The sequence below is a fragment of the Vicugna pacos genome, chromosome 35 (genome assembly GCF_048564905.1).
Source record: "Vicugna pacos chromosome 35, VicPac4, whole genome shotgun sequence".
Lineage (NCBI taxonomy): Eukaryota > Metazoa > Chordata > Mammalia > Artiodactyla > Camelidae > Vicugna > Vicugna pacos.
In genome coordinates, this window is record NC_133021.1 from 8,967,427 (window position 1) to 8,980,395 (window position 12,969).

General features: G+C 39.7%; 1 protein-coding gene across 5 annotated transcripts in view; it reads right to left on the bottom strand.

Moving 5' to 3' along the window:
• The window catches only part of LOC140691493 (uncharacterized), a 194,019-nt gene that overhangs the window by 131,901 nt on the left and 49,149 nt on the right, over positions 1 to 12,969 (bottom strand). The window contains exon 1 of one of the 5 annotated variants that reach the window (XR_012067187.1): positions 7,634 to 7,715. The exons of the other annotated variants lie outside the window; for them this stretch is intronic. The gene's annotated coding sequence lies outside the window, so the exon portion shown is untranslated. Of the gene's footprint in view, positions 1 to 7,633; positions 7,716 to 12,969 lie in introns of those variants that run through there. 5 annotated transcript variants of the gene reach the window in all.

A 12,969-nucleotide genomic window follows, 5' to 3' on the forward strand; every position in this document is an offset into this window, starting at 1 on the left:
ACTCATTAATCCACCCAGAAACCTGGGCCTTACTCCATCCTACCTTCACAGAAATCATTGATCCTTTCCTCTTTACCATCTAAACATGCCTTCAATCTGTTCGCTTTTACCCACTGACCGTCCCCCCGCTCAAGTGGAAGCCAACAACACTGCCCACCTGGACTCATGAGTCTCCCAAGTGGCCCCACAGCCACTCTCCCCTACTTGAGACAAATGTGATTGTGTCTCTCCCACGCTTTTGGACTCATTTCAGACCCAATGTTCTTAGAAGAAACTTCAATTTCTTCACCTGGTGAAGGTCTTTGCCATGAAACTGTCAGCTCAGGAAGGGCAGGACACACCCTCGTCCCTCGGCTCCACCATCTGGCAGAGCATCAGCTTGGGAGGATTGAGTTCTTAGCAAACTACTTCACTTATCCATACAAATCCATGGTAGATTAGAAAGATTTTAGATGTTGAGCTTGACTATTAATTTGGGGATTTTGCACTGGCAACCTGCAAGTATATATTCTAATTATTGTGTCTTCTTAAAACCATACCCAGATTAAAGGAGTATTTGTGGAATGTCTTTGGAGTAAAAGGGACTGTACTTTTACAGATTTTATGTTTTAAAATATGAACAATCCGGACAGGGTCAAAAATAGTACCGCCTCACAAGTGACAGAAGACAGGTGAGACGCATATAGCAACAGGTCACAAAGATGGTAAGAGCAAAGTTGTTTCTCCAACCCCCGAAAAAATTCCTCCAAGAACTGAAAACTCAGAAATTTGAAAGTAAAATACTATCATATAAAGAAAGAAAATAAATAATCCTCTTCATCAGGGTTTCTAGATCTGACTGCAGAGTTATTAGCAGGCCATACTGAATCCTAGCACAGAAAAATCAGATGGACTAGTGGTGAGTAAGTTCCAGGAAAACGGCAGTAACTCCTCCACTTGAAAAAGGACACACACTCACTTGTTCAAGGTGATTGTAAACAACATTCTGCAGAAATTCAGAAGATTCAGGCACCGCTTCTAGATGGTGATGACACGGAAGGACGGCTTGGATGCATGCTTCTAACTGAGTCACCGGCATTCTTACACTGCAGGGGGAAATGGAGGCCCTCAGCCAAGAGCACAGTTGTTCCTGTCATGTATCCCAGGCCATGCCTCGGGGACTCAGTGTACTGTAGCAGTCTGGCCCCAGGTGAGGACCCGCAGCGTGGCCCAAGCAAGCAGGAGGGGCACTGTGCTTGAGAAATCCCATCCCCCATGGGGGCAAGAGGGGCTGGTGGGGTTGTGTGAACCTATAAATGCTGATAGAAATACACCTGCATACATTGAAGTGATAAAATTAACTGTAGCAGGCTATTTAACAAAATTTCAATTGTCAGTGTTAATTTTACCATTCCATTCCGCTTGTCCCCTGCACTCTGAGACAGGCTTAGGCTCTCTCACACATGCAGCTCTGATGCAATAGTTGTGAAGTTATTTTACTTTGCTGCAAGTGTCTTCGCTCCCAGTGTCACTGTGACTGTCGTCTCTTAACACAGTCAGATATCTTCCTGGATCTCTCCCTGAGTTCCTTGCTCCTGCTTCTCAGATCCTGAGATAAAGAACAGGTGAAGGCACATGACTGGAAAAGTCAATGTGGACTTGAGCAAAGTCCTCAGTGACCCCCTAGGTGAGTGCTGCCCACCCCTTACCTTCGATTCTCAAGGTTCTGCCCAGGGTGACATCCAGCCAGGAGAGAGTCCTGGGCCCTATTAAAAGCTGTGTGGCTTGGGTGCAGGGAAAGCTGCAGGAGCTGGTTCCGTAGCCGGTCCCATCCACACCTCTGCTCCTCTCTCTCCCGAGGCAGCGCTGCCAAGCCCCCAGGCTCCCTGAGCTTCTGTCTTTCTCTTCTACTCTACTTCAAGCCCTTTTCCTCTTCCTTTATTCCCTGATTATCCCTAGCTGGAGTGATTTTTCTATCATAGAATCTGAAAAAATTTCCTGCAGCTGAAAAAGAGGTGCCAGAGGTCAACGCGCATATGGTGGTTCCTGAATAGAGCCCCTGGTTAGGGGGACCCTCACCAACACTCATGGGGCATCAGGCATGTTGCAGGGTCGACCACCACCACCAAGAGTTTGCTGTGACACCAAGGCACGCACAGCATCCCTGCTCACTAAATTGTAGTTGTAGTCCTTTATTAAGAAGCAAAAATAAAAAAATTGCTCATGTTTCTTACTAAAATTATTTATGAGGGAGAAAAAGAAATTGTAATAGAAAGAACAAATTTCACTCCATGTTAGATGTGTTCATTTGGCTTTAATCCTGTACCTTGTTTTCTAGGCTCAGACTTGCTATCTCTGCACCTTTTGTAAAAGAAAGTTGCCTTTAGCCTGAAATATCCAGGAGGGTCTATTCTCCGGGCTCTGATCTTTAAGGATATTTGCTCTTCTACACTTATGTATAGATGGCAAGTTGTAAAATAGTGAATAACCTTTCTTTTTTTTTGGAGGTTTTACAGGGGCACCATAATTTGACCCACATGGACAGCTGCAGGAACAAAGGATTTCAAGGACAAACAATTCATACAGCAAGAAGTTTGCAACAACCAGCCACATCCCCGCCACTTTTTAGTATAAAAGGAGACTGAATTCTGCCCTGGGGAAGAGAGTTCTACTGGATAACAATATGCCATTTTCTGGGTCTGCCAGCTTTACAAATAAAGTCTCTTTTCCTTACTCCAACATCTCATCTCCCGATTAATTGGCCTGTCATGCAGCAAGCAGAACGAGTTTGGACTTGGTAACAAATTGACTGCCTTAGAGGTAGTATGTCTCCACTGTTTCCTCATTTCCAGTATTTCACAACCTATCAATTTTATATGCTTTTTAACAACATGAACAAAAAACCTATTACAAGGAATTGATTCCACAGAAATAAAATTATTTCTACTCCTTCAAAACTTTTTTCTTTTCTATTTTATTTTGTTTTGCTTATTGAAAAGAAAATAAATTCAAATCATTTTATTTCACGTATTTTTATAACTAGATATTGTAAATAGTACAAAGATATTTAAATTGCAATAAAAATTGTTCATATATTAGTATATAGATATATACACAATCAATGCAGATTAGGAAAGGAGTAGATATTTACTAAAAATCCACTGCACATCCAGTCTTTTACAAGCATATCCTGGAATATAAGCTCTATTATCCAGGGTCCCCCACCCCCAATCTCACTGCGGAGTCCCTTAGTAATCAACTACCAAGGCACCAGCATAGAACCATGAGATCACTATTTTAGGTATAAATGAGAGTATTAGCTCATTCAATTCTAAAACAGAAACCTTAAAATAAATACTGAACTTACTTACAGATAAACAAATTTGGACACAAAAAAGTACAGTTTCTCCCCAAATTCACAAAGATAATAACTGGTAAAGGCAAGATTTGAACTCATCTGCCTTGAATATAAAGCTAAGTTGGAAATCCCCTTCAACTGTGGAGGACCAGCAGCACAGCCTGTCACCCTATCTTTGTTCAGATCTGGCTTTAGACAGCCTGAGACAGCACCCCTTCCTATGGAACTCGAGGGCAAACAATAACAATAAGGATTTTATATTCAGTAGTTTCTTAGGTCTCAATTATATAAAGTGTCAGCAGATCAGCAGAAAACTCTGGGAAATATGAGTGGGTCCAGAGCTTTTTGCTGATAAGAAACTCAATCTATCAGGACATAGTGACCTTCCCATGAGAGGCCTCATGGACATAAACTAAAGGCAACTGAGCAATGAAAACTAGCAAGAACATGGAACTCAAGCAAGAAGGATCCCTACCATCCCCTGCCCAGTTGCCTCTTCACCTTTGTGGACAAGACGGCAGAAGGTCCATGTTCTTGTCCAAGTTACAACATCATGGATTCTCACCCAAATAATATTACGACTCTATGCTGTCTTAAGTCCTTTCCAACTAAAATATGATGACACAAATATCTCAGCGGAATGTCTATGTCTCCACTTTCTCTCTTCTATTAGGAGACTATATCTATGGCCACAAACAGAAATTCAATTAAAAACACCATGCACGAAGCCTTGTGAAAGTCTGTGTAAGAGACATTGTTCTCAAGCTCAGTGAGTGAAAACTCAGAAAAAGTGGTCCTTATCCCTCTGCAAGTGGAAGGTAGCCTGATTGTGTGTGTGTATGTGTGCACACGTGTGTGTGTAAATCAAATACAATGTATTCTGGGATGTGCACAGATTTTTTTTATGTTACTATCATTTCATGAGGATGAGCCAACCTTTAAAGTAATTTGAATCTACTATTCTGAGAGAGCCTCAGGATCTTTTGGTGGAGGATGGGAAAGGGGAAAGGAAAGGAGGAAAGAAGTAAATGAAGCAAAGCTGTAAGTATACTGCTAGGGAAAGGCAAGACATTAATTTTGTTCCTACTTGCATCACACACAAATTAGGGACTGGCTTTCCCACATGTCTTGTCAAGCACTGAGTTGCAGAAGAACAGGTGACAGCCCATTTCTCACTGAGCTTGTGACTGTACGTGGCATCTTATAGACGCTAATTATTTAACCTGATCAAACAATTTAGCAGCAGGCTGTAATTCTCCTATTTTGAGAGATAAGAAAACAGGAAGTGAAAGAGGGTATATAGCTTGACAAAAGTCAGAGGACAAGTAAACTAAAGAGGATGAATTCAAACTCAGATCTGAATGCAGAGTCTGATCTTCCCACTCCGAGGGCTGGAAATTCCTTAACACACAGGGTCCCCAGCTCCTCTGCTTTGTTCCTGGCACCAAGCATTTCCCATGGCGATATTCTCCAGTTCTCAGACACAGCGCTCTGTGCAGCCAATAACCTCCATTCGACCTTGATCATCTACCTGTCACGCCCACCAGGCTTCACCAGGCAAGAAAGCTGGCTTTCAACTGCATACAAAGCCACCCCTGTTTTATCCTGGACTCTTCAGCGGCTTTTCCAGCATAAACACAGCCATGAAAGTGCTCACAGTTTGTACATGAGCCACACTACCTCTCTCCATCTCTGTCCCCACCTATACTACTTTGCTATGACCATTTTGAGAATCTTGGAAACAAATTTTTAAAAACAGAAAAGAAAGGATTCTGTAACAAGTACTTAATACTTACAATTTAAATGAGAAGTTACAAAGTGAGTATTTACAAACCGAATCTGCCTTCCTAGGTGTCAGTTTTAACAGTTAAAATATACAATAGCAAAAAATTCTGACTTAAATAATTAACAAAAACATCAACAATAATCTGGAATAAACTCAAAAACAATGCCCATGTTGTACATGGAGGAAGTACACGACTGTACTGTGGGGTAAAGTAAGAGGTGTGAAAGTAGAGACATCAACATTTTGTATGGAGGAAAGCAGTTTTGTAAAAATGTACGTTCTCCTAAAGATAATTCAAAAGTACTAAAAAATCCCACGACAGCACTTCTTTTTTTTTTTTTAACTTGAAAAATTATATTAGAATTCTTCAGGAATAATAAAGTCATAATACTAACCAAGAAAATTTGGGATCGAAAAGAGAATCAAAAAATCGCACTGTCAGATATTAAATAAATGTTTACAATATGTAGGATATAGTGCTAGTGTAAGAAAGTAAGATTGATAAAAATAAACCATGAGCTCAAAAAGAGACTCTAGTGTACATAAGTATTCTTTACAGGTGGGATTTCAAGTTAAAAAGCAAAGTAGGAATTCAATAATTGTCTTGGGACAATCAGAGAATCCCCTGGAAAAAACAAATTCTATTCCAGTCATAATGACCGCAAGAAAAATTACAGAATGTGATGTGAATATTAGAAAGTACTAATAACAGCGAATATAATTCTTTGCTCATATTAATTCAACTTCTCTTCACTATAACAAGTACCATCATCATCTCCATCTTAGAGATTAAAAACACCTACAGAAGAAATTTATACCATTATAAGAAAGTATTTCTAAGAATAATATCAGGAATAAAACCCAAAAAGAAGACATTTACAATCTTAAGATTATTTTGGGCCACAACAAAAATGAACCTACTGAACAAAATGAAAGGCAAAAAATGACAAGGAAAAGCTCTCTGATACATGTTGATGAAGACAAGGGGTTAATGTTCATAATATACATAGAGCTGTCACAAAGCAACAAGAAGCTGCCTCACTTAAATGTGTGCAAAGGACAAAAGAGATCATTCACTTTTTAAAAGTCAGATGGCTAATGAGTGAAAAATGCTCAATACCTCACTGGTCATCAAGTGCAAATTAAAACAATGAAAAAGTACTTTTGCTCATCATATTGGCACATATTTTTAAAAGATATTCTAGCTAGTGTCCATCTTTGAGAGAACAAACTGTGAGCGATCTTTTGGAGGATGACATGTCAATGGATATGTAAACTCTGAAAAACGTGTGTACACACAGGCTGAACTCCACATTTTGGAATCGTTTCATTTAGAAAAATTCAGTTCAAAAAGATGTACTTATCAGAGCATTTACACAGCACTGTTTACAATGGTGAGAAGAAAAGCTGAAGTGAAATCATATCCAGCGATAGAGAATTGGTTACATAAGTTATTCTACATCTTTTCATGTCCCACAGGAGAAGGAATTTCTAGATTCACTTGAAACGAGCCTGTGATTTATGTAGTTGTCACATCCAAGGACTAAATTTCCAGAAACTTAACGAAAATAATACTCATACAAGATCACAGGAATGTTTGTATAAGAAGTATGCCAGTCAAACACCCTTTCTGACAGTGGAAAATGGAGAAAACTTAAGTGTCCACCATCAAGACAATGATGCGGTAAATCACGGTGAGCTGTGGGAACTAAAGTTCCGGTGTTTCGGCGTGGTCCAAGGCCTTGTCCACAGTACGCTCCCACGAAAGGTGTCCTTACACAAGAGACCAAACCTGCATATCAGGAAAACCCTCTACTCTATCTGAAAGGACCGGGTGAGTCTGGAGGGAGAGGACGTCTGTGATTTATACCTGAGTGAATAAACCGAGCTGCAGAAAACATATAGTATGGCCTTATTTTTCAATAAAGCATATATACACACACATAGACATAGATTTCTCATATACGTGTATGTATGTGTTTATTTATATGACATAGGCATAAAGGTCATGAAATATATACTCCACATTGTCAGCAGTTTTTACTCTCAGGAAAAAAGGGGAAGGGATGTAGGGGACTTTTGGTACCACAACAGATCTCTTTTCAGAATTTCAGTTAAGTATACTTGGAATTTAAAAGTTTATTTAAGTCCAAAGTAAAATGGACGAGGACTCCACAAGACAGAATGCTATACTAGTCATTAAAAATCATGCCAGGGGAGATAGAATATTGTAGAAAAATGTGTAATAAGCCGAATGGAAAATGGAGGTCTCCACACAGTATACAGGCACACATTGCTCGCTGGTTTTTATGACAGAGGTAATACACACTGATGAAAAGAACAGAAAATAGATGTTAATGTGTTAATTATTATCTCTGAGTACTGGCACCAGGATAGATCCTTTTGACCCTTTTTTCAGACATTTATATTAAATACACACTATTTTTCATCTGAAAAATGCATTTTTAGATGTCTAGTACCACACATTGGAAAATTACACGAGTACTTACAGAAACAAATAACTAGGAGACACCGCAGCAGTGTCACAAAGTGTAGAAAGGGCGATCCTGAATAACACCGCACAGTTACATAAGGACCCACAAAGTGAGAGCACCTGCTGTAACAGGGCGCGGCCCCCTTCCATTTGTCAGATGTGTCTTCAGGGCTGAGGCAGTTCTGAGCACGGCCAGTGTCAGTGCTGGTGTCTGGATGGATGCCACTGGAGGTGAGGGCGCCTGCAAGCCGAGAGGAAGAACAGAAATCATCCTCTGCTTTTTCTGTCTTGTTTCTTTGTTACTTTTAAAGAGAGGCGGAAATAAGATAAACTGGATCTTTCCTACTGAAATTTCAGTAATGAAACCATTTTTAAAGTGATCACAACTTATATTCTGCCTATGACTGTCTTTTCAACAAAGCATCATATTTATAAAATGTTAATTAACTCAGTTAATTAACTCCCTGTTGAAACATTCTAGTAAAGAGCATGAACTGCAGTATGTAAAAGAACCACACCTGCAGTGACTAGCTCAGCTGTCTTGACGGCAGTGCAGTCAGCCCCCACCATCCCGTGGCCCTGAGCTCCTGATGCTGGTAAGAGAGCGCGCTGCTGCCTCAGATGGAAAGAAAAGGTGAAAGCATTTTCTGAAATCTACAGCACTGACAAAACATAACTGATAAATCCCAGGCTCCTTTGAGGCTGTCATTTTCCGTTTCTGGCCAACACCCGTCAATGAGCAGAACCACCCCATTCCCGAGTCATGGGACTCACGTGGGCAGCAGTTTTGGAGAAATTTCCAGGTATAGAATGTAAACCAACTATACATAAAACTCTGAAAAAGAAAAGATGCAATAATCTGATTTTGGAAGACACTAAAATATTCTCCTAAGCCTTAGTACTTGGAAAGGCTGGGCTTCTACTAAGCCACTTATTTATTTCACAGCCAATGAGCATCTCCCACAAACCCTGTTTCCCTGTGTCTGCTGGGAGCTTCAGGCACATTGATGTTGTCTATCTTATAAGTCACAAGGCAGAGGCATGTGTCTCACGCTTGCAACTCTCACACAGGCTCAACTCCTAGCCTCACTGTATGAACTTGGCCCCATTTTCTCACCTGTTTATTTGGTATCTGTTCTTCTGTAAGCTGCCTGAAATGCTTATTGAAACAAGTCAGAAGAATGAGTGGGTAGAGAAATGGACAGATGGACAGGTGAGAGATGGGCAGAAAAACAGACAGTCTCCAAGAGAAGGGGAACAATCAAAATTACCTATGCAAAACCCTCTTCTAGTCAGGGAAGGAAACCACCATGGAGAAGTGTGAAGAGGCAGGTTGCTTAGGACTGTTTCCTGGATTCCATGAAAAGTCACACCAAGAGATGAGAGGGTAGAACTATAAATAATAAAAGAAAAAATTCATGCATGTTTGAAAAATATATCTACATTATGTACTTTCTAAAGAATAGAGTCAAATCAGCAAGGCCCAATAACACAATCCTTGGGTATTTACAGAAGTGAGAATCCCATCTCCAATCTGCAAGGCATCCCTTTGGAGCACTGAGAGTCTACACGGTGCGGTCATAAAGCCATCACCGCAAAAGCGATGCTATCCTGCACTTACGAGGAAAGAGCAGCTGTGCTCGGTCTGCCTACACGTGTCTTTTACACCCCTCAGCACCTCTACGGGGGAGGGACGCCTAGCGAGCCCCATCTCTGCAGGACAGAAAACAAGTCCAAGAGAGGCTAAGCCGACCTATCAATTCTCCATCTCACAGGACTTGTCACTCCAGACCAGGACTCGAACTCGGACCCACGTTTGTAACCACAGTACTACCGTATTTTATGTGCTTTTTGTGTGTATAATACATTTGTTTCTGGCATGAAAGGGTATTTAATAAATGATCGGTTGTCTTGTCTATCTCATTAGCTCACAATCTTTATATTTTTGAATTGTACTCTTCCCATGGAGAAAGGAACGGAAAGAGCGGGGATCAGAATGAGGTGGGGCTCCATTCTTTATCTGTTGCCTCATCTCATCGAAGTCCCCAAACAAGGAGATAGAGCAAATGTTCTCGTCATCATTTAAAGAGAGGGCTCCAGTGATGGTGACTTACTCAACTCCAAAACCAAGTCTGGGGGAAGGGCACATGCAGCAACGAGAGCAGTATCACCTGTAGGAAGGCAAAAAGAGCTCAGGGGATGGCTCAATGGGTCAGCCTGATTTAATTTCAATCGATAATACAATAACACACTCTAAAAAATCTAGCATGCAATGGATTTGCTCTTTCTTGACATCTAGCAAGTTTCCACATCTCACATGTAACATTATCACGAACTAGTGAAAGGAAGAGTCCACAGACAAGGAAAATCAATGCCACAGGCAGGCTGAAACACAGGCTGGAGGAAAGGAAGGGAAAGGGCATAGTTAAGAAGAGGCGAAATTCTGGGAAAAAGACATCATCACAAGGAATCTCAAGCATCATCCAGCAATCATATAATCATTCTTTCAAGGGAGAGTTACTTAGGTCCTATTTTGTGCAACATTGTACAGTGGGCGAAGAAAGAGCACAGCGTCCATGGTGGCAGCAAGTTGCGGAGCTCCAATACACTTCTGATCCCGGTACCTTGCACACTTGTCCTCAGTATAAAGGCAAAATATATAGTAAAATAATCCAATGTAAACTCTATGCAATGCTGAAAAAAATTAAAGAATACCTAAATACCTGGACAGACACACCACGCACATTCCTGAATCAAATGACAGCATTCTTGGGATGGCAGTGCTCCCCAGAGCGATCCATATATTCAACGTGGACTCGATCACAATCCCAGTGGGTTCCTCTGCAGAAACTGACTATCTGCTGCTACAATTCATATGAGAATTCGAGGATCTCAGTAACCAAACCGTACTTGAAATAGAAGAAGAGTTTGAGAGGACTTGTAATTCTCAATTTCAAACCTTACAACTGTATCTCCAGGTGAGATTAGAGGCCATTTTTAAGTTATAATTGTGTTTATCCTTATTTTCTAAATTCTGTACAACGAATATACCTGTTAGAATAAGAAATTTAAAAAGTAAAGTATCTTTTAAAACATGCAAACCGATTCATTCATTGGGAAGAAAATATTTTGACTATAAAGAAGTAAACAAATATCTAGTGAAAAAGGACTATTTAAAAACAGGAGTGAATTTACATTTTTTGTAAATTGGAAACTGAAAAGCACAAACACATCAAGTTTCTAGGGAGAGTGTTGCAACATATTAATTGTTATTTCCAAAATTCTAATTGAACAATGAAAACTCAAGAAAGAGAAAATCTTGATTGACAGCCAACTGCAAACACATGGAGAGCAAAGGCCTAGAAATCACAGTTCCTTTAACTCTGCTACTAACTCAATAGGAGAGGAAATTCCTCACAGAGGGGACAGTGGAATCCCATGCATAAGACAGGATACACAGTACAAACTGCACTAGAATTGGGGGTGATTTCCATAGAAGAATTCTAAAGTTACAACATTGCTGAAAAACTATAAAAACACTGACAGACAGATTAAAACACACAGTCATATATATTATATAGAAACATATGAAGTCTGCTCCCATGTTGCATAGAAATACAAACATATTTGTTCATTTATGGGCACTGATTACTTTATCCCAGGTAGAATATTTCAACTAAAATAGATAATCAATAATACACTCCTCTTGTCAAAACTAGTTGATAAGTTACTCTGCTATGTATGCATAATGTGTCTAAGATAGATTTAAAATTAGTGAAAAAGATTTTTGTATGGTTTCTTGAACCCTTCTCAAAACACCAAGCTTAATTTTAAAATAAATCTGAGCAGTATTTCTATATGATCTTTTCCCTTGTGAAATGAACAACACAGTCTGTTGTCAAAATTCTTTCCTTACAATGATTCACGAGCACCGTATACTCACAAAACTGCTGGACAGCAAGGCACTATCCAGACACTGTGACAAATCAAATGAAACACAAGGAAGACAGTGACCCTATTCTGCAGGGCTTATAATCTGTTCCAACACCGGGTTTTTATTTGATTTGTTTGATTGGTTAGAAAAATAAAATCACTCAAGTACATTCTTCTTTGAGCATTATGTAAATCATGACTCTCTTTTTAGTGTCATGAGCAGGAAAGACTTGAGTATGAATTGATTAGAACAACTAGGCACAATCATCACTGGAGCCTGTGTAATAAATAAGTACATGAGATCTAAAATAAACCTACACAGATCTCTGCAAGGAAAATGAAGAGGTGAGTTCCCCAATGAGAAAACAAACAATCAAGAAATCGAAAAAGGAAAACTTTTTCATTAATGATTCCAGGCAGTAGTGGAGCATGGTGGTGAAGATCACAAATGCTGGGGACAAACATGAGGGTCTGAAATCCCACAGCACTGGGTAGCTGTGACACTGATATTTCAGTGAAATTTTCTGCACCTCAGTCTCCTATCCATAGACTGGGGACAACCACAGCACCCATCTCCTAGAACGGTCTTAAGAATTAAGTTATTTTTTTATATAAAAGTTTAAATAAAATACCTCAGATTTTAAATATTACCCCAAAAGCTCAAGGAACAAAGAAAACAGTGATAAATTGGAGTTCATCAAATGTTAAAAATTTGCTTCAAAGGACACCATCCAGAAGGTGAAAAAACAACAGAGAGGAGAAAACTTTTTCAAATTATTTATCTGATTAAGTATTTGTATCTTCAAATAAAAGAAAAAACTCCTACAACTCAACAAGAAAAAGAGAACTCAATTAAAATGTGTATAAAGTATCTGAAAATGTATTTTTCAAAGAAAATATACAAATGGCCAATAAGCACAATCAAACGATGTTCAATATCATTAGCTGTAAAAGAAATCAAGTCAAAACCACTAGGAGAAACCGCTTCACACTTACTACAATAGGTTATAATAAAAAAAAGGTGTAACAAGCACTAATGAAGACACAGAGGAAGCGGAGCACGCAGCCCTTGCTGGTGAGGATGTAACACAGCGTGGCCACTTTAGAAAACAGCCTGGCAGGTCCTCAGAGAGTTGAACATTTGGTTTATGAATGACCCAGCATTTCTGCTCTCTGGTCACACAAGTAAGAGAACTGAAAACAAATGTCCACATAAAAATTCCTACAGGAGTATTCACGGCGCCATTACTCTTCACAAACAAAAAGCAGAAACAACACAAACGACTATCACCTGATGAATGGGTAAACAGTAGGGCCCAGATATACAGTAGAATATAATTCAGCAATAGCAAAGCATAGAGTACTGACCCAGGCCACAACCTGGAAAAACATTGAAAAAGTTACTCAGTGTGAAAGAAG